General features: G+C 38.5%; 1 long non-coding RNA gene across 2 annotated transcripts in view; it reads left to right on the top strand.

Annotated features, from left to right (window-relative positions):
• LOC308198433 overlaps positions 1–24,012 on the top strand; it is a 211,888-nt gene that overhangs the window by 137,267 nt on the left and 50,609 nt on the right. Inside the window, exon 4 of one of the 2 annotated variants that reach the window (XR_013953910.1) lies at positions 1,536–1,629. The exons of the other annotated variant lie outside the window; for it this stretch is intronic. This is a non-coding gene — a long non-coding RNA (uncharacterized lncRNA). The remainder of the gene's footprint in view (positions 1–1,535; positions 1,630–24,012) is intronic. 2 annotated transcript variants of the gene reach the window in all.

Below are 24,012 nucleotides of genomic sequence, written 5' to 3'. Positions count from 1 at the left end.
GAGAACTCAAGTTGGAGCATATGCTTTGCACACAGGGAAATGAAGGCAGCTTTTTTGCAGTCAAAGCAGATCTATAATTACAGATGTATACTTATAACTATTATTAATACAAGAAGGTGGAGGGAGAATGTATGTGGAGAATATTTCCAGTCATTAAAGTATGTACTGGAATAGCTAGCAGTGCTGTGGTTGGCACACTGTGAACTTCCCATGTTTTATCTCTGAAACGATATGAGATCACCCATCTGCTTCTGTTCTGCAAGCTGGCTTCTCCTTGTGAAAGAAATTGTTTTGTGTATCCCATCAGGACATAGCTTGAAATATTGGCTTGCACTGTTGACTTTCTCTCTAGTATCAGCCTTATGAGTAGACACCATCAAAGGATTCATGTGTGGTCTGATGTGTTGTGGCATAGGAACCTGCTACAACCTTCCATGCTGTCAATGTAAGGAAACATATTCAACAACAGAAGCTGGAGTTAGATTTTTTTTTCCTTTTTTGATTTTTTTTCATTTTTCCTTGTTAGAGTTGGTATTTCCAGTCTGAGAGAACAAGGAAGCAAGAAGGGAAAATGGGCAGGGAAGGGGAGACAATGTTTAGAATGCAGTCCTCACTTTTGACATCCTTGTCTCATTTGCGTCTCTCTTTTGTGTGTAGAGTCTGTCTAAATGTCTCTATAGTGACGTTTGCTAAAGACTTTCCCATATGTGAATCTGTTCTCCCCTGTCTACTCTATTTGACCTGACATTTTCTATGCCAAATGGTGTCTGCATTAGGCTGCATTGTTAAAATTTTCAGGGGGGAATGAGGAGGGGAAGTACAACTGTTATACATAAAGGTAAAAAATCGGCCTTTTTTTTGCCTTTTTTTTTTTTTTGCTGGTGGTGGTTGTTTGTTTTCCTAGTAATTAAAAATGAAAATTCTCCTTGCCAAGTTGAGGAAGGTAGCAAGGCCAGCATATTCTGCATGACTTCATCCCCTTTGAATTCTACAGGATGACAGCACTATGTCATTCCAGTCTCTCTGTTTTTAGGGAGAAAACTACTAAAACTTTAACTAAAGTAACCTCAAAATCAATGTTTGCATTTTTTTCTTTTTTTCTTAATTTGGTTACAAATCCTCAGAAACTTGTGTTGCAGGGTACTCAGGTACTGAGCAGGGCTTCTGTCATGCCATGACACTGGAGAGTTTTGCTCTTCTGGGTGTTCAAGATGATGCCAATTACTATTAAAGCAACATGCCAAAAAAAAGCAGAAGACATATAAAGGGCCAATCAGAGGTGTTAAGTTCCCAGGGTGGGTTTCTATATGGCAGGGTTGCATGCACAGCTGGTAAAGGATGAGGCTGAAGCAATGAGCCCGGGGCCTTGCCTTTCTCCTAAGGTCTCTTGCTCTTCTGGTTGCTCAGAGATGGGTCAAAGCCAAAATACAAATGTGAAGTCACAAATTCAAGGGTATTTACAAAGCATCTAAGGAATTAGTGTGCTAACCATGTTTTGGTGGCTGTAGTTTTTAATCACTTTTCTCTTTCTATAGACTCTTCATGGTCTCAGAGAAGACTACAAAAATGATTCATCAAAAGAAACCCAACTAGCCCACAACATATATGCTAGCAAGAGAACAGCGTTAGGTAGGAATAAGGGCAATAAATGTATGTCCTAAGTCTCGGTTTTGTGTTTGTAATTTTGCACAAGAAAAACTGCTGAGTAATCTCCGTGTCCACCCCCCTTCCCCCAGCTTTAATTTGCTTCTTGATTTTAAGGAAAAGATTAAGAAAAGCTCCTTCTAATTCCTCAGAGTGTTCTGCATTCAATTAAATATGCAGCAGGTCAGTTTTTCCACTGTGAGGCACTGGAGAACATGTTAAAGGATTATATTGTCATTGTGGGTGTGAGATAAATTGTGAATAAAAGATGAGGCAAGGGCAGGGGGGAAGAATCATGCTGTAAGAGGAGAAAGGATTTACTCCCTTAAAAGAAGCTTTCAAATCTCTGTCTAATCTTAGCCTCTCTTCTGTGTCCCCTGCTACTGCAACACCTCCCCTCCTCTGCCCCCTTTTCCTTCTCACTGACCTCCTGTGCTTAGAAGGTGAACAACGTAAGAAGTTAAGCCAGCCCAAGCTAAACACTTTGGCAGTATGCAAATTATTTGCCTTGATGCTCCCAGTATCATCACAGCAGAAGTTCCCATTACAGTTGGTGTGGATGGTCTTGTATCCAGTACCTAAATAAACAGTTTCATTGAACATAAGTAGGACCAAAAGGCCTTGCCACAGGACTAATCCCCCAAGGTCACTTGGGATTCTGGTGTGGGGTTCCCTCTGTGCTGCTGTAGTGCAGGTGTCGAAGCAAATTTGAAGGTAAGCAAGATGAGCAAGTCTGTCTAAAAACAAGTGATCAGGAGCAAGCAAAAAGCTTGAAAAAAACACATGTAATCTTGAGTTCTTGTTTTCTTTTAAAGAATAGTGGTGATTTTTTAAATTATTTTTATTTTTTAAAACAAGCAAAATACATAAAGTTGATTTTATGCTTGTACTTGCATATTCTGATGTGATTGTTGTTTCATCTTTTTGCCTTAGCAACTTCAATTTCATTTTATTTTTTCTGAGTTTCAAGTCAATGTGAAATTAATGATATTAGGGAATTTGAGGTACTATTGAAGACCTGAGCCCAACTGATATTTTCAGAGAAAGAGGAGGGGTTTGGGTTACCCCAGGTAACCCAATGCAGGTCTTCCCTGTCTTGAAAAATACCCTAATGTCTCTGTCCCACAGAGAAACTACTATAGCAACCAGGCTAGACAGAGAGACTCTCCATGATGTTCGGTCTAATTTTTCATCTCTTTTGCTTATTGTGTCTTCTAGTACCAGCAAGAACTAGTTTCTGCTTACCTCAGTGATATTCTACAGATATCTTCCCACCTAAGGTCATCACTAGTCTTATTAGAACAGAGGTCTTAATTTCTGTTTGCTAGTAGTGATAGGCATTGCCCAGTGCTTGCTTTTCACTTGTCTTTTTCATCTTATCAACTTTCTATTCATTCTCTTTCTCAGTTAATCAAATTGATGTCCTCCTCTGCTAATGGTGTATCTATTATTTGTAAAGAATTAAAAAAAAAAATACTAGGGAGAATGAAAAAGAGGTATGGCATAGATAATATTCCTCAGTTATCTCAGACTCAATTTCACCACCGAATATAACGCAGAGTGCAAATACCCTTCACTTTGATTTGTGATACGGCAGGTCTTGGAAGGGTCTGGTGGGAGAGGTGCTGTGCATACATTTCATTAGGGCCCTAAACTGCAAACACTCAACAAACAAGGCAGAGTCAAGAGGCAAATGAAGGTCTAGAGTTGTGAGTAAAACTAGATGGTACTGTGCACTAGGTCAGCAATCATGAAAAACTAAAATGAAGCTTGCTGACTACCAAACCTGACTTTGGACCGGTCTTGCCCAAGCTGCACAATGGGATCCATCCTCAGCTTCATTTGAAAAACACATTGTGGAACAAGCTGGAATTAAATTACTACCACAGCTTCTATCCCATATCTCCTGCATTTGAAGAGAAAAGTATGCTTATACAAGAGCACAGTTTTTACTGCTCTTACAGTTCCCCACTCTCAGCTAAAGATATTAATGTTATTCTCACAGTATTTATTTATAAAGAAAATTTATTCTGTTTGGGGGGGGTGACATTTATGCTGATTTTACCACAGCCTTTTCACTGCCTGTGTCTTTTATTATAGCTGTATTTCTTTCATTGCCTGCTGTTCATCCCCTCTTAGAAGTAAAATATTTTAGCAAGCTGACCATCTGATGAAACATTTTTTCTGCTAGGTTCAGAATATATTTATGAAGTAGCATTGGAGGAGTGAAGGCATATAACATTTTCAGACAGTGTGTCACAGTATAAGGGTGATGTAGGTTTATGGGAGATATAAGAGAAAGGAGGGAATCACTTCCTCAGGGTGATTAAGCAGATTTTATTTACAGCACAAACTGGACATATGCAAATTGAGTATCCATTAAACACAGCATTGCTTTAGATTTCAGGCAGCTGGAGATGAATGCTTTGGTATTAATTTTCACCTAACATAGAAATGTTAGATCAAGTTAAGGTTTAGTATATATCAAGTGTTCTTAAGTTTAAAAAAAAAAAAGGCAAGAAAAACAGAGATGTTGCAATTATTCTTAGAGAAACTACTACAAGTACAATAAAATGAAAATGCAAAGTCAAATTTCAAGAAAAGTAAACCATTTAAGGGAAGGAAAAGTGCTAAACAGAACTAGGCAGTTTAAGCTCTGCCCTCTAGTTTTTCTCCAGATATGTATATATGGAGTGTGTGTGTATATATATATATATATATATATTTTTAATTTTTTTTTTTCCACGCTATTGTGGTAACTGGTGAGAACTGGGAGAAGGCAGGTCTTTGCCTGCATCTTGCCTCTCCCTTCATCTTCAGGGTTGCTTGCCAGCAAAGTCATCTGTGATCTGTGCTCCCTACTGATGCCACAGTGCATAGGAAGGGAAGCAGCTGTGACTCACCCTCCTTGTGCAGAAGGCATCAGATGATGGCCAACTGAGAAATGAGGCATATTCACTCAAGGATCTGACCTGAGGTCCCAGGGGAGACAAAGAAGATGAGACCTCTGCTGGGTCTGGCACTGAAGCTGCTAATTAGAGTGAGGAAGAAATTAATAAAAGTGAAGGAATGAATAAGTGGCAGCCAGGACCATACCTAGTGATGACTGAGCAGTCATGGTGCCCACTGCTCTTCCATACGTATTATGAAACTGCTTTTTGCACACATCAAACCAAATACAGAAAACCCATAATGGGAATGTGGCTTAAAATGAATTTACTTGCCTGATGGCAGAAAAGGGACCAAAAAAACCCTCTCCTCTGGTGAGTCTCAGACCTGTTCTCAGCTCATGGTGTTTCCTATGCAAAATCCCATTGTCATCAGTCTGAGCCACTGCTCTCCATAAGGAACAGATTCTGGGAGTGAGGGCGACAGGATCCTGAACTCGCGTGCAGATTAAGTGCATTTCTTGAGAGTTAGATCCATGTTTCTGTGGGGCAAATAGGTAAGCATGGAGCAGGCTGGCATTTATGCCTTTTACTCAGCACCACATGCTTTGCACATGTTCACCTTCACCATCTCCCCGGTCGTCTTTGCAGGAACAAAATATGCTGAAGTGTAGGAGATAAAAATCTCACTGGCTTTACAGGTTTCAATTAAATATATCTATTAATGTTATCCTCATGTGCTTATTTATAAAACAGAATTTATTCTTTTCTGCAAGTCATTCACACAGCTGCTGCTACTGCTGTGAAAGTGCTTTCCTTGACTTCATATTTTAGTATCAGCATATTTCTTTAGCTACTTTCTATTCATCCCACCTTAGAAATAAAATATTTCATTGAAATGTCCATCTGATAAAATATTCCTCCTTAGACATATATTTACTCAAACAGTATTTGAAAAGTAAATTTGTATAATGTTTAAGGCAGAAAGTGGTGCTAACGTCAATAAATTAGTAGCAGGCTAACCTGCAGGTTTGTAGGCATTCTCTTCCTGCAGTAATATACAGTATATTGTTGTTAGTAGCGCTATACATGCTCCTATAGATCCCAATTCCAGTAAAACTTATTTACATGATTTGAACGGAGTCAAGTGCTCTAATTATTCAAACTGGAATAGGCTTTATGTACATACCTGCAGACTGAAGCTTCCTTGGACCATTTGGGGTCTCACAAAATCATGTCTTTTATGAATTTCCAAACTGTGTGAAGAGCAGAAAAGCTTCAGTAAAATACAGAAGAGTATTTATTACGTATTAAGATGGGTTTCATTGCAAACTTAAGTATGGATTTTAATCTAGAACATACTGCATTTTGGATTCAGAGTTAACTGCATCCCAAGGCCCTGAGCAGAATTTCCCATTGACCCACAAGGGTTTCACCAGGGGTCCAGGGCAGTCAGCTGCCAGTGCCTACATCTCAGCGCTGCAGGCGAGTTCTCCTCCCCTTTGGCTGCATTACGAAGTCTGAAGCCTGGCTCGTTTCTTGCTCGTTACTTAAGTGAGAGACAGTCAAGGCACATCTGTAGCTGAGACTGGATGAGTTGCTAGCATTTCACTGTGCACAGATCTGTGGTGCGCAGTTCCCTGCTTCATTCACCTGCTCTAGAGCATCTTTCTATAGCCTCAGCTGTATGTCCACTTGGTCCAGATTGATGAAGCCATGTGGCTTGACTGGTGCAAGATATGCTCCCTGACATGCTGTAATGAGACTTCAGTGTGATTGAACAAGGAATCCATGAACACTTGAATATTGTGAATTTGACACATATTATGAATTATACGGGCCAGAATAAAATGCAAGAATTTACCTCACTGTATAGGAGCCCAAACAATCTTCTGTTTAATGCATTACATGTCCTGTCCAAGGAAGCCTGAAAACACAAGGGGATTGAGTGCAGCGGAAAGTTGCCATAGCTGTACTGCTGGCTCTCAGGGTTGCTTTTGTGTGGGCATTTTGGCAACTGGGGACTGTTTGTGTATTACAGCAAACAAGGGACTCTTCTATGTCTGACCAGCGTTTATGAAAGGCTTTGCAAAAGACATAAGCTGTATGTGTTATTTTAGTCCCTTAGCTGGCTCATTACACAGTAAATAAAAGCTCTAGGAACTGGAGGAGAAAAATACAAATGGATTCAAAGGTAAATATCTCACGTCCACAGCTCTTTGCTAAAATTCTTGTTACACTGGCAGAGCACGGAAAGAGGCTTTTCTCTTTATACAGAAATCCTTTTTCTGCTGTGATTTTTTTTTTCCCTGATGTGATCTGATTTAGTCTTTACCTAAGAAGGAGCAGGGAGATTTTGCCTCTCAAAGAAGCAAAGTGCCATGTGTTCTCTCTCCAGCCCTGCCTTGTCCTTCCCAGAAACAGCAGGTGCTGGTCCCTCTCCATTTAGCAACTGCTGCCTTTCATGGCATTTAATTTGGGGTCCTGTGGATCTCACATCCCAGGCCTTTTCCTTGTAAGCATGAAAGCATGACTTGCGCAGGAATAATGTGTTTTTACACCAAAGTGCTGTGCAGGTCACCCGGAGTCATTTGCAAAGCAGAATGTAAAACTGGGGTGAAGACCTAGAGCACTTCCTCTCTTCTTAGCTGTTGTCTGTGTAGGCAGGAGACAGCCCATGTCTTGCAAATGCCATGAACATTTATTGTATATTACTTTAATTATAATAACACTTGGGTGCGAGACTCATCTTCTCCAGCTCTTCAGTTTTCCATGCACTCTTTCCTCAGAAGGGCTAAATCTGCAGCAGTATATGCTAATATTTACCAGCTGGTAACACTTGGTCTAGAGGGCAGCTTCCTGCTGCTGAAGGTACCGGCTAGAGCACCCTGGCTCGGGACTTGGGGCTTTCTCCATCCCCACATCATGTGTGACAGCAGCAGTCAGCACAGCCCTCCCTCATGTCCTGCTCTCTCTGCCTCTGGTGCTAGGTAGAGTAGGATCAGTGTGCGGTGTCCCTAGGCATGCTGCTGTCACTGCTGCCTTCCTGCCTCCCCTCTTGCAGCTGACCAGAGGGATTTCTCTTGCTGTACAACTAAAGAATGGTGCAACGTCACAAGGAAGTTAAATGTCATCTTTGTGTGGTACTTCTGAGCATGGGCTTCATAGCTTAAGTCTGCATTAACTCGGAGATCCTGCTTTCACAAATTGCTTCTGTTTTCTCCATCGTAACCTCAATGTATCTTTTTAAAGATCAATGATACTGGAATGCTTATGTTCTCTCTTTTTCGCTTTTTCTCTTCACACTGGTTATCCCAACCCTGCTCTCACTGTCAGCGAGTGAGGAGCTGGCAGAAGAGATCTGTGTGCCAGCGGAGCTCCCTTCCCAGGGGTACCCTGCATTCACCTGTCTGCGCCCCTGTTTAATGTGTAATCCTCTGCTTCTGACAAATTAATCTTCTCTGTGCGCAAGCACCAACTGTGACATTACAAGCAGAGGATTACGCTTGCAGGCAGGGAAGAGGTAGCAGAGGAACGTGCACTTTAAACACCCCTTGAAGTTCCTGTTTCTCATGTATCTTAGTAACAAAGAATTACAAAAAGATGAAAAATGAGAATTTCTAAGATTAATGTAAGATAGCACTTACCAGGTGCTGTTTGAAGGCCCCTGTAAAGTTTTGTTGCTGCCATGCAAATCCATCAAGTAAGTGAATATTGCTTCTTTGAAAACCTGTTTGGGAACATCGCTTTGAAGGAAATTTTAAATAAAAAGCACATTTTGAGGCTAGTGGGCCTGTCTCCAGCGTGGGTCAGTGTTGCTGGGCTCAGGTGTCATAAAACATGATGTGGATGGGGACATCAGCCAGATTCAGAGTACTTCCTCATATTTGTACTGCTTTTCCTTACATTTACTGCCTCCCAATCGTGCCTGTCAGGACACATCTATCATTCAACTCAGTTCAACTGTGGGTCCCTATGGGGTTAAGGCTGTGGTTTGTGACACAGGTGTGGTGAGAACCTCAGATGTCCACCCTAGTTTGCTCTGTTGAAGGGAGCTGAGGGATGCTTCTGGCTACTCACTGCTCCTCCCCTTCCCAGGCCTTTTTGAACAGAAGAGGATTAACAGGATTTGCTGTAAGGTGCCTGCTGTGCCCCTATTACAATTTCTGTAGTCCTCATTAATTTCATGAAAGCCCTTTTTTGCCTTGCAGCGACTGACAGTAGTCCATTGAGGGCGGAAGTGTGAGTCTCTGGAAGTGAAACTGAGTGTCTTAGAAGTTTTATAGCACTGGAGTGTTCAGGCAATAAGTGTCTTTAGCTATGTCCTTTACGTGTGTTGGTGCAATACTTATGTACTCAATATACCCAGAGTAATGCTTCACTGTAATGTGGAGCCGCATGACACAGATATTACTAATTCGTAGAATCATAGAATATCCTGAGTTGGAAGGGACCCACAAAGATCATCAAGTCCAACTCCTGGCTCTACGCAGGGCCACACAAAAACCAGAACATATGTGTGAGAGCGTTGTCTAAATGCTTCTTGAACTCCAGCAGACTTGGTGCTGTGACCCCTTCCCTGGGGGGCCTGTCCCAGTGCCTGACCACCCTCTGGGTGCAGAACCTTTCCCTAACCCCCAGCCCGACCCTCCCCTGTCCCAGCTCCATGCCGTGCCCTCGGGTCCTGTCGCTGTCCCCAGAGAGCAGAGCTCAGCGCCTGCCCCTCCGCTCCCCTCGTGAGGGAGCTGCAGGCCGCCATGAGGCCTGCTCTTGGCCTGCTCTGCTCTGAGCTGAACAAAGCAAGGACTACAGCTATTCCTCATACATCTTCCCTCTAGACCCTTCACCACCTTTGTTGCCCTCCTTTGGACTATCTCTAATAGTTTTATATCTTATATTGCGGTGTCCAAAACTGCACACAGTACTTGAGGTGAGGCCACGCCATACGGGAGGTAATTTCTCATTTTTGGTCTTTTGCTTCTAGCTCTCTTGTTAAAAAGCCCAGTTGAATTATCCCAGAAATAATCATTGGTTTCGTATCTGTCTGATAATTTATATGGGAGGAAAAAAGTGACTTTATTCCATTTTATAGTGCAGTATCCATATCCTATTGGTCCTCTATTCCCATTCCAATCAGCTTGTATTTTTTCAGTGGCGGGATATGAAAGACTAAATATTGAATAGGCATAGAAAGCATATAATTGATGAACAATATTTGTCCTTGTATACAGCTGGACATACCAGAGGGTAAATTTGGGTATACTTAAACTGAGGGACACAATTCCTACTGCTGATCCAACTTTGCAGAACACCATCCAGGCTCTATAAGGATTGAAATAGGCAGCAAGTATAGTGCAAAACCATTTCTAGTTCAGCTGTCTGTTTGTACTCCAAACTATTGAAACATCCATTATTTGGGATGACATTTTTAATTTCACCATTGGTATATTTCTGCAAAACTTTGGAAAAATTCCTTGTACTATATTTTAAGATGCATTTTAATTAATAACTGCTTTTGAAATGAAACCCTTTGTCTCCAAGCAGGAAAAGAGAGAGAAAGAAAAGCCACATATCATAAATATTTTTTAAAATGCTGTGATGCATTAATGTATTCAGTTTTTTCTTAATAAAGATTTTGATTATTAAAAATACAAATTGTCTGATTAATTATAAATTATAATTTGATTTATAAGATGGTGTTACGTATTAAATAATGCCAGATGGTGCCATGAGGGCATTAGCTCCCTGTAATAGATTCTGGATGACAAGGGAATTAAAAGAGGACAGAGTCCGTGAACCAAATTAAACAAGTAATGAAAACTCTGCCAGAATAAAAACTGTTCCCAAAGCATTTTTCTCTCTCTCTATTTTTAAAAGTGTTTTTTTTTTTTTTGTTATGCTTTCAGCCCTTATGATTACAACAGGATTCCAAAGGCAATACAACATGGATTAAATTTTCAATAATTTCACATGCATTATAAGCTTCACCCAATATGTTTACATTCTTTACTAAAACACAAAAATCTATTATTTACCAACATTTTACCAACACTTCTTTTGCTGAATGTTAGAGCAGCCAGTCTCTTTACTCATACTGCTCCTTGCTAGGAAAGTTCCCTTTTTCTACCTTAGTTCTAGAAGCTGTGGTACATCATTAATCTAATGCACAGTTTCTCTTCCTATGCAGAATTAAATTAATTAACTGGCTTTACTTATAGATATGCTTATCTATAAACAAAAATATATGCTTATACATGGAATGGTCTAATACTACTAAAGTGAATGAAAAACTTCTCGTAAAGAGGCAGGAGTGGGGTGGGGAATAGAGTATGTAAATACACAGTTTGAAATTCCAGTGATAGAGATGTTTTTTTAGGACTGAAGTTGAAGGGGCATTAGTACTTTCATTGCTGACTTTTAATAGAAGTTGCCTGTGTTAAACTCATGTGAGAAAGGGAATTCTGCTTCTTCACTGACCTGAATATCTCTTCTCTTGGCCCTAAGTTCCGATTTCATGTTGGTTCAGTGTATTTAAATATCTGCCATTTCCTATGCTTTCCTTTGCCATGGTATGCCGTGTCTTCCATCTTAAAGGAATATTCTAGAGGGAGCTAAAATACGCATCTTTTAATTGCATGCTTTATTTTGAGGGGTATTCATTAAGAGGTTGCTTGTTTGTTCTTTGCCCAGTGAAATATTGCCATTATGTGAACACTGCATATTGACTTAGTAATATCCCCTAGAGCATCCTACAGGTAGCTGACCTACAGTGATACCTCTCATTCTCAAAACTTCCAGTTTTAAATTTGGTGTCCTTATTTGATGTCATTAATTCAATATCTACAGAGACTTTCCTTTTCCATCTTCTTGGAATTTCCATGGATTCTGCTGTAGCAGGAATACAGAAAAAGGTGTATGAGAGACTGACAGTTTTGTAGAATAATCCTTGTTAGAATGTGCAATAAACATCTTAGAAGCCTAAGGAATTCTTTATGCCTAGCAAGCATGTCTTTCCCCTGGGGGCATTGCTTTTTTTTTTTTTTAATGAAGAGAACATTGAAATAGCCTCATGTATTTTATATTGAAATGTCTGATTCAAAAGCACCAATTTCTTTTTTCTTGTGCTCTTGATGCTCTTGTTTTGATATATCATCTTTCTATTGAACAATGACTGATGACTTCTGTTTCTGCCTAATGTGTAATGTTTATAAATGAATCAGAAAAGCAACGTTGCACGTATTTGCATGAGAATATAATGTAATGAAGTTGAACCAATTTTATCTCTGAAATTCCCTATTTAAAGTGCACTAGACTTCAGTATAAGATGATTTAAAACATGCTGAGCCTGGTTATTTTTTTAAACTTGGATTTTCCACCTTAGGTAATTCCAATTTTCCAAATTTCTTTTAGTACTGAACAAGACAAAGCTATTGTATCACTCAATGTATGAAGAAATGTAAGAAGAAACAGAGGTGTTTTTTTTTCTCTTCCTGGTAAGGTTAATTTTTTTGTTGTTCTTGTCTTATGATATAGTTTTAATATAATATACAGTCCATTTAAATTTGAATGGAATAATTTCAGTCACTAAAAAAGAAAATCTAGTAATTCTGGTACAGAAATGGAAAAAAAAAGATTAAATATTCCAAAAGTATAGGTGAAAATCACATTTTTTCCATTCCTTTTTAAGAAGTGTATGCTTGCAAGTTCTTGAGTAGTAATTTTCATTTAGTCTCCAAAAGCATAGAACTTAAATAATATTTTTACTGAGGCTCTCTGTACCAAAGGTAGTAGGGTGATCTGCCTGAATCTCTTCAATATTACACCATACAATTTTTAGCAACTTTTATGTTATTTTTACAAATTGCTTCTCTCTGATACTGTTAAGCTTCAGGTAAAGACAACTAATTTAATCTTTGCCACACCTAGAGGGTGTTTCCTGAAACTCTCCAGCCTCAAATCATGATCTTGTCGTGTCTGAAGAGAATCTCACAAGATCTTACTTGATCTAGTCTATAGACACAAGTTGCTGTAAGGAGACCTCAGCTTTGACTCAGCACTGTGTGTGTTTGTGTACATAGCTGCATATATGTTTTAACACATACAACTCAAGTAATTAGTACTTAAAAAGAGTCATCTCACAAAGCAAACAAACAAAAATATCACCCTTTATTTCATCAGTAATGAATGATGGTAAGTGTCTGTCATGCAATAAAAGTTTTAACTTAGTTTCCTTCCATTTTGGAGCTTCATCTCTGTGATTTCTTCATGAGCTGCTCTCTTTTCTCCCACCTCTAATTTCATGAGGTGTAGGGTCTCTGTGTCTTACTTTCAAATACCTATATACCTAAAGGTCTCTGAGTCATCTAAGAAAAGGAATATAGGCAGGCAAACATAGCATTGTGACCCGTCATTTGACATTCTGATCCTGGTCTGTATTACGAAACAAATGCTCCCACGCTAGTGAAGCCAGACTGCTTAAGATGGCCGTGATGCAGTTCAAAGGGACTCGAGTCTTTGATTTGCTTCCTCCTGCGTATGTGGTTCATCTGTGGAGAAGAGGCACCCCATGTACTAGAGGCTACCATAGGTCAGCAAGATAAAATGGACTGGAAAAGACCTCTGCCTGAGCATATTGCCTGAGTATTTCCAGTTGCTCTCCAAAAGCTATTGCAGTGGAAGGGGGTGAGAATGGGGAAACAAAAAGGATAGGAAATATTGGAAGGATCCAGTAAAAAAGGGGACTGAAAGCACTGGAGAAGTGAAGTTGAAATGAAAAACTGAGAGAGGATGACAGATATCTAAGGAAAGGTTGCCCAGTTGCTCCTGTTTCCATTTTCTTGTATTATATAATCAAGCTATAATTAAGCTCTCCAGAAGCATATTAAAACTGACTCAAGGAAATGTGTGTCTTCTGTTTTGTTTTATTGCATTAAGTATTGCATAACAAACTTATGGAACGCCATCCTGAAGGGAGGCTTTTATCTGAATCATGTGAACCAGTTTCATTGTAGACACATCTCTCTTAAAATGATCGCATCTTTAGTTTTCAGAACTAATCTTACTCAGCTCAGTTTAGGAAAAATATTTTGTTAACTCCATAGATATTTCTGTAAAAGGTACCTTTATGAAGTACTCAAGTTTAGCTACCAGATGAGGAAGACTACTGATGCCATTTGCAACTGCTGTTCATATCTCGCAAGTAATTAAGTCCACAAGGATTTCTCTCTCTCCACCATAATTAGTTTCAAGATCTGTTCCTGAAAAATGTTCTCTAGGAAAAGACAATTTGAACTAATTTCCTCCATAAAAAAAAAAAAGAAAAGAAAAAAAAAAAAGAGAAAAAACTGTGGAAATTAAAAAATTAAAGTTTCATCTATTTAAATTTAATGTCTCATATTTAGGATAAATTAATTGTGAGTTAAGATAAATTATTTGAACTGAAAGTAGCCCAGCATTGTTATTCTTACTCTGGTCTTTTTTGTTCATAAGTATTTTTGATACTGTCAGTCTTAAGATGTATAAAATCAGGAATAAGTTTTAAATTGCCAGCTCTTTAAACAACATGATAATCTATTATTATCTGCTTCCAAAGGCATGCAGGTAAACTGCAAGCTATTAAGAAGTGGGGCAAATAGAGAAATTACTCCCAAGTAAAGTTTAACTGTTTTTTTTTGTTTTTTTTTTTTTCCTACATATAAATCATCTGTAGACGGGAAACATTTCTGAATAGTTTTGCTCAGGTATGTAACTCTATTAAAAGAATTGTTCTTACACAAAGATTGACCTAGACTGGAGTTTTAAAAACTGAGATTTGACAAAACATGAGAGATTGTTGAACTAAATGTGCAATTAATTTAACTTGTATTTCTAACACACACAATACCAGCCATAATTTTTCTAACCTCCTCTGCTTTCCCTCTCTATTCATTGCACATTTAAATTCATTATGGAAAAAAATTGGGGAAAAAAATCCCTGATAGTTATTTTTATGATCAAACACCTTTTCCAATTAGTCTTGGCACCTCACTATAATCACGATGAATGTTATTAATTCAGCAGTCTACATCCTATTAAGGGTTTCATCAGAGTAGTGTGTTCAGGAACTTAATGGCTTTTGCATATTAATGCCTGTGGTCTTGTATCCGTACTGCTGCGTAATATCATGCATTTGCTCTCATACATGTGCATACAAACATATAAACTTATGATTGCATACAAATACTGATCAGATGAATGAAAGGCTATGAAAGAGCATTTTGAATTTAAGCAAGCATTTTAAGTAAATTTATTCTACACTGAAAGTGTTCTCCTTGGAACAAAAGATACAGTGCCGTTAGAAATCAGTAGGATATCAGGGCAACACAGAAAAAGAAAACAGAAGTAGTAGTTGCTAGGCATGGTGCTCAGGCCTTGGGGATATTTGAGCTCATGGTAAATGCACACTTTAGGTATATAACTATGAGGGTAATTTAAATAAGAGTGATTAAAGCAGGGATATGGTGCTTTGTGAGAAATCTTGAAGGTTAGCAGTGATTTGTAGGGTAAAAATTTGGGGAACCACTGGGCTATAGCAACCAGTCTGACAGTCAACTTTTCTTTCTTTTGACAACAAAATAAGAAAATGTATGAACTATCCATCCTTCAGAGGATTTTGTCTCACCCTGTGTGTATTACAGATCATGCTCCTTATTTATCTTTTCTCTGGTAAACCTATAGTTCCTCCCTAATCTTCGAAGATAATCTAGACATTTTTGAAAATTTAAGTGATGGACAGTCAGTTGATCATGATTTAAACTGTCCCACTAAAAATGACCAATATTTAAATGTCTATATCTTAGACATACTTATCATGTCTATCTAAATTATCTCTTTCTTCTTCCATACTGTCTTATGTTTTTTTTTTTCTTTTTTCTTAATTTATTCAAACTTTCTTCTGTCTTTGGATTTAAATATCTGGAGCATCTCCTGCAAATTGCTGCAAAACCTTGTATGTTCCTGAATTGCTCTTTAATGTCAGTTTGGCATTCCTCTAGAACACTCCTTTTTGTACGTCTGTTTAAAGATTCAGCAGCACATACCAAAATTTTGACCTGGACCTGAGCTGCAGTTCCTGTTTCTTCTAAGTTGTTGAGGGGGTCCTGCTTGTTTGACCCTTCTCAGAGGTAAATTCAACCACATCACTCCCTTCTGTAGTGTTTTCTTAAAGACAAAACAAAACTACAAACCGGTAAGCCCTGGTGACGTTACTGTTGCAGCTCTTGAGCAGGCTTTGACTTGGAGGGAACAGTCCTTGCACTTCAAACTTGAGCTCTTTCCCTGTCTTCCAGAAGGAGCATTACGCAAGATCTATTTAGATATTATGCCCTCATCAGGAAGCACATTTAGAGCTGAGCAATGAAATAGTCCTTGTATCACTAATTAAAATTCAGTGGTGAGGTTGTTTAATTACTCCACTGAAAATTCTTACTTTACTTTTCACATTTATTCTGGTAATAACGTGTTGAAGAGCTCATCAGGCTCTGAAGGAAGGCAACAATTTTTCTCATGTACATAATCATTAAACTGACAAATAGGCACAGCACTATACAGTTATCAATATTAGCACCGCAGCCCCATCACTATTAAAACTCTTTGCGGCAGGGGATTAAAGTGCATAATGGGGGAAAAAATGGTGGGAAACAACTAAGTTTGAGATCCTTCCCTCCTAGCAGCCACCTCAAATCAATTCGTACTGAACACTCCTCCTTCCTGTACAAAAGCAAGATGAGTGCATTTGATTCTGAAGGGAGGGAAAAAAAAAAAAGTAATGGCCTTATTTGCTTTTTCTTTGTGGTTTAGGCTAAAATGATTTCCTTTCTTTTTCTTCCTTTTTTTTTTTTCCATTCATGACGTTAAGACTTCAAAACTGGTAGATTAATATAACTGTGTGCTGCAGACAGCTTTGAAATTCAGTTACTGGCTCTCACTCCCAGTCAAATAAGTGGTGTGGAGGGGAGAATTCCCAAATTATCTTGTTGAATCTTGACTTAGGTTAAATAACTGGTTTTCAGCTGCTCAGGCATCTTCTCTGACTTCAGAGAATCAGAGTGCAAAGGAAAGACCACCCAATTTCACAAGAATAAGCTTGCCATCCACAGACTGTCTCTGTGATCTGTATAAATAGGGCCTTATAATCAGGTGAAGTTTTCAGGAGTGTCTGGTCTTGCTGTACCAGGGAGAAGCAGAACTGCAGCAAATGGAAATAAAAAAATACCTGCAGCTGTGTTGATCGTTGCAGTTAGGGTTATAAGGCTATAAGCGTAGCAGGAGATGAGGAGGGGGGTTCTCATAAGTGCTCTAGAAGGGTGAGATAGTGGCTGAGAGTGGGATCTTCAATGCACTGTGAATGCAATGTCTCACGGCAGGTCTAGGGATCAGGGGTAGGATAATGTACGTTTTGAAAACCCGGCTTGGTAGTTTTGAAGCAAATGAGAGGAAGCCAATGATAAGGTAAGAATTGTGATTTGGAGCAAGTTTATAATATGAAAGAAAAGGGAAAAAATAGGGTATTTCTTCAGTAGCTGTGTTGATGATCTGGAAAGGTTGCTGAGCTACTACCACAAAAAAAAAAAAAAGTTGAAGATCAATTATCATGATTAATGGTAAAGAAAATCCAGGTTCAGTTTGTCATTTTGGTCATGGCAGTTTCTAGCGCAGCAATCTGGAGCTGCAGATCATTGCTTGCGGTGCTACAAGTAGGCATGGCAGCACTGCCAAGCTGGGTGGTTTACTAGCACTAAAAATCACTTTGAATAAAGAAAGAAATGATGGCAAATTTAGCTGCTCAAGAAAACAGCAGCATGATAAATAATGTATGGAAATGGGATATTTCTTTAAGAGATGAAGGAAGGAATGCTGAAGCTTTTATTGAGCAGTTAATGCCCTCTTTACTTATTATCTTTGGAGTTTTTCAACCTTTTGGCAGTTAGACATGTTTAAATGAAAGAACTTCTTCTCTTTTACCCTGGAAGAGAGGGGCCATAGATTAGATTTGACCTGAAGTTCCAGGTGGTTAGTTTCATTTTGCAAAGTTTTTCCTGCAGAGTTTGATGCTTTTTGTTGCTTTGGTATTGTTTTATTACAGATAAACAAACAGGAATGCAAAATTCAAGACCTGGACCTGGAATGTGATGCATACTTTCCATGGGCATTTTTGCCTTGGAAAGGCCAGCATTCCCTGTGGTATAAAAATTACCCCATTTCCAAGTTTGCCAGTGACAGGACAAGTGAAGCAAAGTTTTTCACTTCTAGCAGTCACATCTCAGGCTGATATTTTGAATTTGAGACATCTTTTCTTACCATGATGACTTTGGGCTGATGTTTACTCAACTTTATTTTTCAATTTTGGGGGGCATGTAAAAAGTGATTAAAAGGTAGTAAATCCACATGGTTTATGTATTTTTGGCAGCATTTCCAAATCTTTTGATGTAGTCTTACAGATAATGCATAATTTCTGTCCAGAATCTGTTCTGTATCTAAATTTCCCCATTGTACCGTACAGTTTAGAAGCAAACTGTTCAAGGGACTGCTAAACTGGTTATTTTGGATCAAACCTCTGAAAAGCTTAGAGGAATTGATTTACACTGGATGTGAGCTTTATTTTGCATGCTTAACCAGGAAAAAAAAAAAAAGCTTTTAATGGGTTGTGGGAGGAATACATTTCAGGTAATGGAAGATAGGCTTTGTTTTGGTGCCTCCAATTACTGTTCATTGCTTTGAAGCTTGTTGGATGGACTTTCTGAGATGAGGTGGTGGGAGCCTCACCATCTTGAATTGTTTAAAAAAAAAAAAGAAAAAATCCCATGCTGCAAGCAAAGTCATTGTGTCCAATGAGATAATGAAGTGATATCTAATGAGTGCAGAAGACCCGAATTAACTGATCGCTCATCCTTTTTGTCTCTTACTGAGTTACAAAGATAATATTACAAGGAGTTGAGGAAAGCAGCATACTGGAAGGCAGATTGCTTGAATCACTTGTGGACAGCAGAACATTCAATTCAGATTTACATTTTCATCAAGGGAGATGATTTATCCTAAAAATCAATATTGTGCTGGATACGTCATGCAGCAATTATACAGCATTTTATGTTTTCAAATCAAGAGATGACTACTTGCTATTACTAACCTTTATGATATCTTTTGGGGGTAAATCAAGTGAAAGCTTTTTTCCCCAAATTATAGGCTGGCACAGCAAACCAAGCAAGCATAAGAATCATTCAATGAATATTGCAGTCTAGTTGGCAATAGCTGAAATGCTTCTATTCAAAAATTATATAGCTGGTCCCCTCCCCAAAGCTGACTGAGGTTAAAGACTTTTCACAGGTTCCAAACTCCAATTTGTTGTGCCAGGTAACCAAGGATCTTGAGCACCATTGTACTCTGTGGGATTTGCTACAGTGTAATCTTCTTGCTAAGAGTTGTTTTCTCTTTATGTCTCTCAGTAAGTACTGCTCAGAATGCAATAAGGTTTTGTATTTTCTCATCTATTTCCTTAAAAAAAATAAAAAAATAAAATCCACACACACTCAAAAAATAAAAGAACCCTATGCTGAAAGCTTGTCTAATTACACTGAGAAAGTACAGCTGATTTGTAAGGAATTGGTTAGCTTTCATATTTTTCCACCTACAGGTGTCAATAATTGCATGCAAAGCTGCTTCTGGCTGGAGAGGGCCCACCCTCTGTAACTATATCGAGATATTTCTTTTGGAAGGATGTTGCTGTAATCAGTGACCTCTCAAAATGGAATAAATTAAGTGTCATTGTCCCTGCACTCTGATATGTCTAACTATATATATATGTGTGTGTGTGTATATGTATTGTTTGTGTTTTCAGAATTGCACCATTTGTAAAAGCCCAATTTGGAAAATCATTTGTTGAAAGGATGCTGAAAATTCAAGGTGTAAAGGGACAAGATAATCTCAGCTTTTATGTGAAAAATAATGTGACTCATTGTCTTGTGTGTGTGTGTGTGTATGTGTGTAACAGTGGATTACTACCTTTTCTGTGTCATTTTTGGACCAAGAAGTATGTCATTACAAAATACTTAGCTATTGACTTAACCGTGAGAAAAGCCTTGTGATTGAAGGGTGGGAAGGAATTATCAGCTCAGCTGGTGAAATCATAAGTGTCCTAATCAGCAGTCCCTGCAGCTGGAGACATGATGCATCCTTTCTCATGTCAACTTTTTTCTTTCAATTTGAGCGTATCATGAACGCTCTTAAATAGAAGATGAGAGATTTTTCCTCGGTAGATCATAGCTTGCATCATGTCTAAGGGTGAAACATATAGCTCAGAGAAGTCCACGTGTTGATTAGGAAAATATTCTGCTTGATCAGTAAGGGATACTGAAAAATTAATGCCTACAGAAGATCTAAGGTCTTCAGTGTAATAAACAGCTGTAGCAGTAGTATGTAAAGACATCTCCTGAGTTAGTTAAATGCATGCTGTTGCAAGCAAAATCTTTAGGACCTGAGCTATATGCTTGCCCATGTTTTAGAGCATGCCTGAAATATTCGTAAAAACAGCTGCTTGAGATTTTTTCTTTTCCTGAGAACATGTGAGGTGAAATGCTGTGAATCTATTTTTAATGGGAAATAATGAGCTTTTCAGCTGATGCAACTTGAATACTGGCTTTTGTGCTTCAGCAGAGCTGATGACCATAAACAATCTCTATCTGAATGTAGATGTTAAATCCCCAAACCTTCAAGTGTGCCAAGCAAGGGTCAACACTAATAAAGGCAAGTTTCCATGGGTTTGGTTATGGCATCTAGCTTCTCCAGTCCCTAATAAGCCTTGAGCTCTGATTAAACATTTCTAGCACATGGGCTATTTGCAACATCTCTTTCTGTCTCTCCTGTGGATTTGCTGCCATTTAATAATGTCTGAATACATAGTGCAGTTTTCTGGTGGTGGTGTTGTTTGTTTGTTTTCTTGTGAGATGATTAGAGTTTTTTTTTTTCCTGTAGCTGGTTACTGTTTATTTTCATGTGAAAACTTAATATCATTCAGCATAATCTTCTGCTGTCAAATCTGATTGATACTTGCCAAACAGCGAAAATTTATTTTATCTCTCTCTCTATATGTAGGAAAGCAGTCACATGCACAGAGGTTTCTTCAGGAAACGTACCAGTAACAGGGCTGAATAATTGATTTTGGTTCTTGGATCGCTTGTCCATCAGGTGCCTCAGACTGATTTAGGTGTTAGGGTAGCATGTCAGAGCAGAGACCAGGGGATGGGGGTGGGGTCAAATCACCAGTCTGTGTAATTAATTTTATCCTTTTATTTCCTTCTTTCCTTCAGAAAAATAAACTAGTAGGGTCAGGATGGGGGATGGAGGGGGGTGGGAGGGGTGTTAAAAACATTCATAATAGTAGCTTTGGAGTTTAAAATAGGGAAAATATGATGAAAAACTACTTAACATGCTATCATATCTTTTCCTAGACCTTCCATAACACATTCCTCACCATTTTTTTCACCACCCTCAAAAAAAATCTGTATCTGTTACTGAGCTCTCTAGGAAGAAATGCAGTATTCTCTACCCCATTTTATATTTTGTCCCTTTTTTAAAATGAGAAAATTTTATTCTGAAATCTGTTTTGTGATATTCTGGATCATCAAACTGTATTTGTGTGTGTGTGTGTGTTTTAACTTGCTTTCTTTTATGGTTATAGTTTAATGACTAAGTTTATACAGATTCCCAGGCACCAAATGTTTTGCTGGGTCACCAGCTGGGTCTGCAGTTTTATAAGCTTTGTTGCTAGACTGTTCTCAATGGATATAACATTATCAGGTGTGAGGTTGTAAGGATGAAATAGAGAAAGGAAATAAACAATAGAGAAGTAAAGAAAGGGAGAAGACAAGGTGGCTAAGTGAAAAGGGAGACTGGTCTTCATGAAGGACATGTGTCCAGTGCCCTGCACAGTAAGGTTTCCCTGCATCCCCACAAAGTACCAGTGTATGGCTATGGGTTGAACTGGATGGCACCACTAATAAAATCAGTTAGTGTTTTATCCTTTGCTTCTGTGCCAAAGGTACAACTGGCATTTCTTTTCTCACCCTCCTATAACGTTGAAAACTTCTACTACAGTTCCTTCCTTCTATCTTTATTTACCTGATATAAGTTTTCCCCAGCTATTATCAGCCTGTGACATTATTTCTTGAGCAAAATCTCTTTGTATTTTCTTTTGTTCTTCTTCACAATCCTTTTACAGTCCTTTGTGATTTCTGTCTTGAGTCATGTTTGCAGCTTCTCCTCAATTTAAATCATCTGTGAATTTAACATGAAGTTTGTTCCTTCTTCTGGAATATCGATAATTAAATTAAACAATCCAGATAGACCCTCTCCATTTTCTTCATTACATTATATTAAAGCCCAATGGTAATTAGTTAATGAACCCTTTGATATTTTTTTTCCTTCTTAGACCAGATCTGAAAATTATCATCAGCACAGAGCACATTAGCTTGGCTGGGCCTCTGATGGTTAGAGAGGGCAAAATGCAAGCACTGAAAGCACTGCAGTCTGCTGAATCTAAGTGCAGGGAGAACAAAACCTGGACTGCTTAAAGAAAATAGCCCTCCTGATACAGCCCCAGACCACACTCTGGCTCACTATAGATAAAAGAAAGCATCACTTCATATTTTCTTTAGTGGGGATTTTACTAAGGTTAGTCACAAATTAGACTCCTACAAAGCAGGGAAGATGATTGGCAAGACTTTCTTCTACTTGTTTTCTCCTTTTTCCTTTGAAACTCCTTTTGATTTCACCAATGTAAAGAACAGGCAGCCACATCAAATTAGAGGGCTTGGAATGGGAGGATCAAACAAATGTTAACAAGCTGCAGGACAGAAGAGAAATTATATGAAAAGTGGAGATCTTTATGTCTCTTCTTCTCTTGTTCTTTCCCAAAACAATAGTAAAGGTTTTGCTAATGTTTCTGGGAGAACATGAAGGTCTGCTCTAGTAAGCACATAGGAGTTGAGGTTTACAGAACTTTGGATTTGCAGCAGCCTTGTGCCACACAGATTCTGGGGCACAGAGAGATGAAATGATCTGCTTATGGCCATGCCATGTGGAAGAGTCCTTGCTGCCAGTTCTCTGTGTACCTTTTTCTATGAACTAATCCCATGTAAGGCTGTGGAAGTGAAATAGGCCCCATTTTCTCATAGAAAGGGAAGTACACTACGTTTTTGCTGACCCTGGTGGCTCTGTTTATAGGTTAGTGCCAATTTTGTTTTTCTCTTAGCTTGAGCTAGGAGGAAGTATTTTCCAAGCTTTCATATTTAATTCTTGAAAAAAGGCTAGGGGTTACACTGTTCATCTCTTTAGAAGCATCTGATATTACCCATTTTTAAAGAAAGAACTTAGGTTGACCATTCACTTCCAGCTACAAAGAGAATATATTTTTACTTTTTATGTCTTCTATGTTTGTATTTTAATATAAATATTACAAAAATGTGATGTGCAGAATGGCACATGATAAAGTGTTTCTGTGATGCATTTAGATGTTCTGTCTGTGACTTCAAAGCATTCACTTCTTGAATTATTTGTGAAGAAAGAAATGTATGGTAATAACCTGTAATCTGTTTGCATAACTCCCTTGTGGTCTGTTGTACTGCTGCACAGGATGTGTTGGTTATGAAATTGTGCTTTGTCACACTGGCAAGGAGATCTGAAATGGAATGGAGAATGAGAAGAGCATTCCCTTCTGTGGCTTGTGCAAAAATACTCTCTTCTACATTGTCCAAAATGATTTTTAAAAAGTCCTGTAGGAACATTGACAATGACTTTTAAAGATGATGCCACTTATGAAGCTTGTTTTTCTAGGTACATGTTACGAAACAAAATAGAACAATCTGGGAAAACTACCCAGACACTTCAGTTCCTCTTTCCAGATGAAATGTGGATGCTGTAGATTTTATTGAAAATCCCACAAGATCATGCCAAATTCCTCTGTAAAAATCAACAAGAGGCAATAAATGGCATTACTGGTTATAGAGAATTACAGTGGAATTACTCAGGTTTCTGTAGTCAAAAGCCACAGGCAAATCTTGTCTCTGCTTTGTAGCTTGGTGGTTTCTCCACTGGCTTCTAGTGAACACTAAGTTGATTGCACTCTGAGACCCTCATGGCAATAACCAACCAAACACTTACGGACATACTGAAAGCATTTTCCTATCAGGAGCCAAATTTATTTTTTTATTATTTTTTTTCTTAAACCAGCTGAGACAACTTTGACAATCCAATGGTGAATCTGTTCGTTGCCAAAAGATGTCCAAATAGAATGCTTCACCTGAAATTTGAACAATTATGTTAAAAGGTCTGTTGCTTACTGGTGGGTCTCAGAGTTCCAAGGCACACTGAACTTTGTTGACTGAACTTCACAAGCGTTTCCACTTAATGCAGATTTTTCTATTTTTTTTTTCTTGCCTAATTGCTTCCT

This window comes from Anser brachyrhynchus (assembly GCF_964034855.1).
Source record: "Anser brachyrhynchus genome assembly, chromosome: 7".
NCBI classification, from domain to species: Eukaryota; Metazoa; Chordata; class Aves; order Anseriformes; family Anatidae; genus Anser; species Anser brachyrhynchus.
The sequence above is the reverse complement of the archived record's forward strand: the minus strand, read 5'-3'. Positions and strand labels throughout refer to the sequence as shown.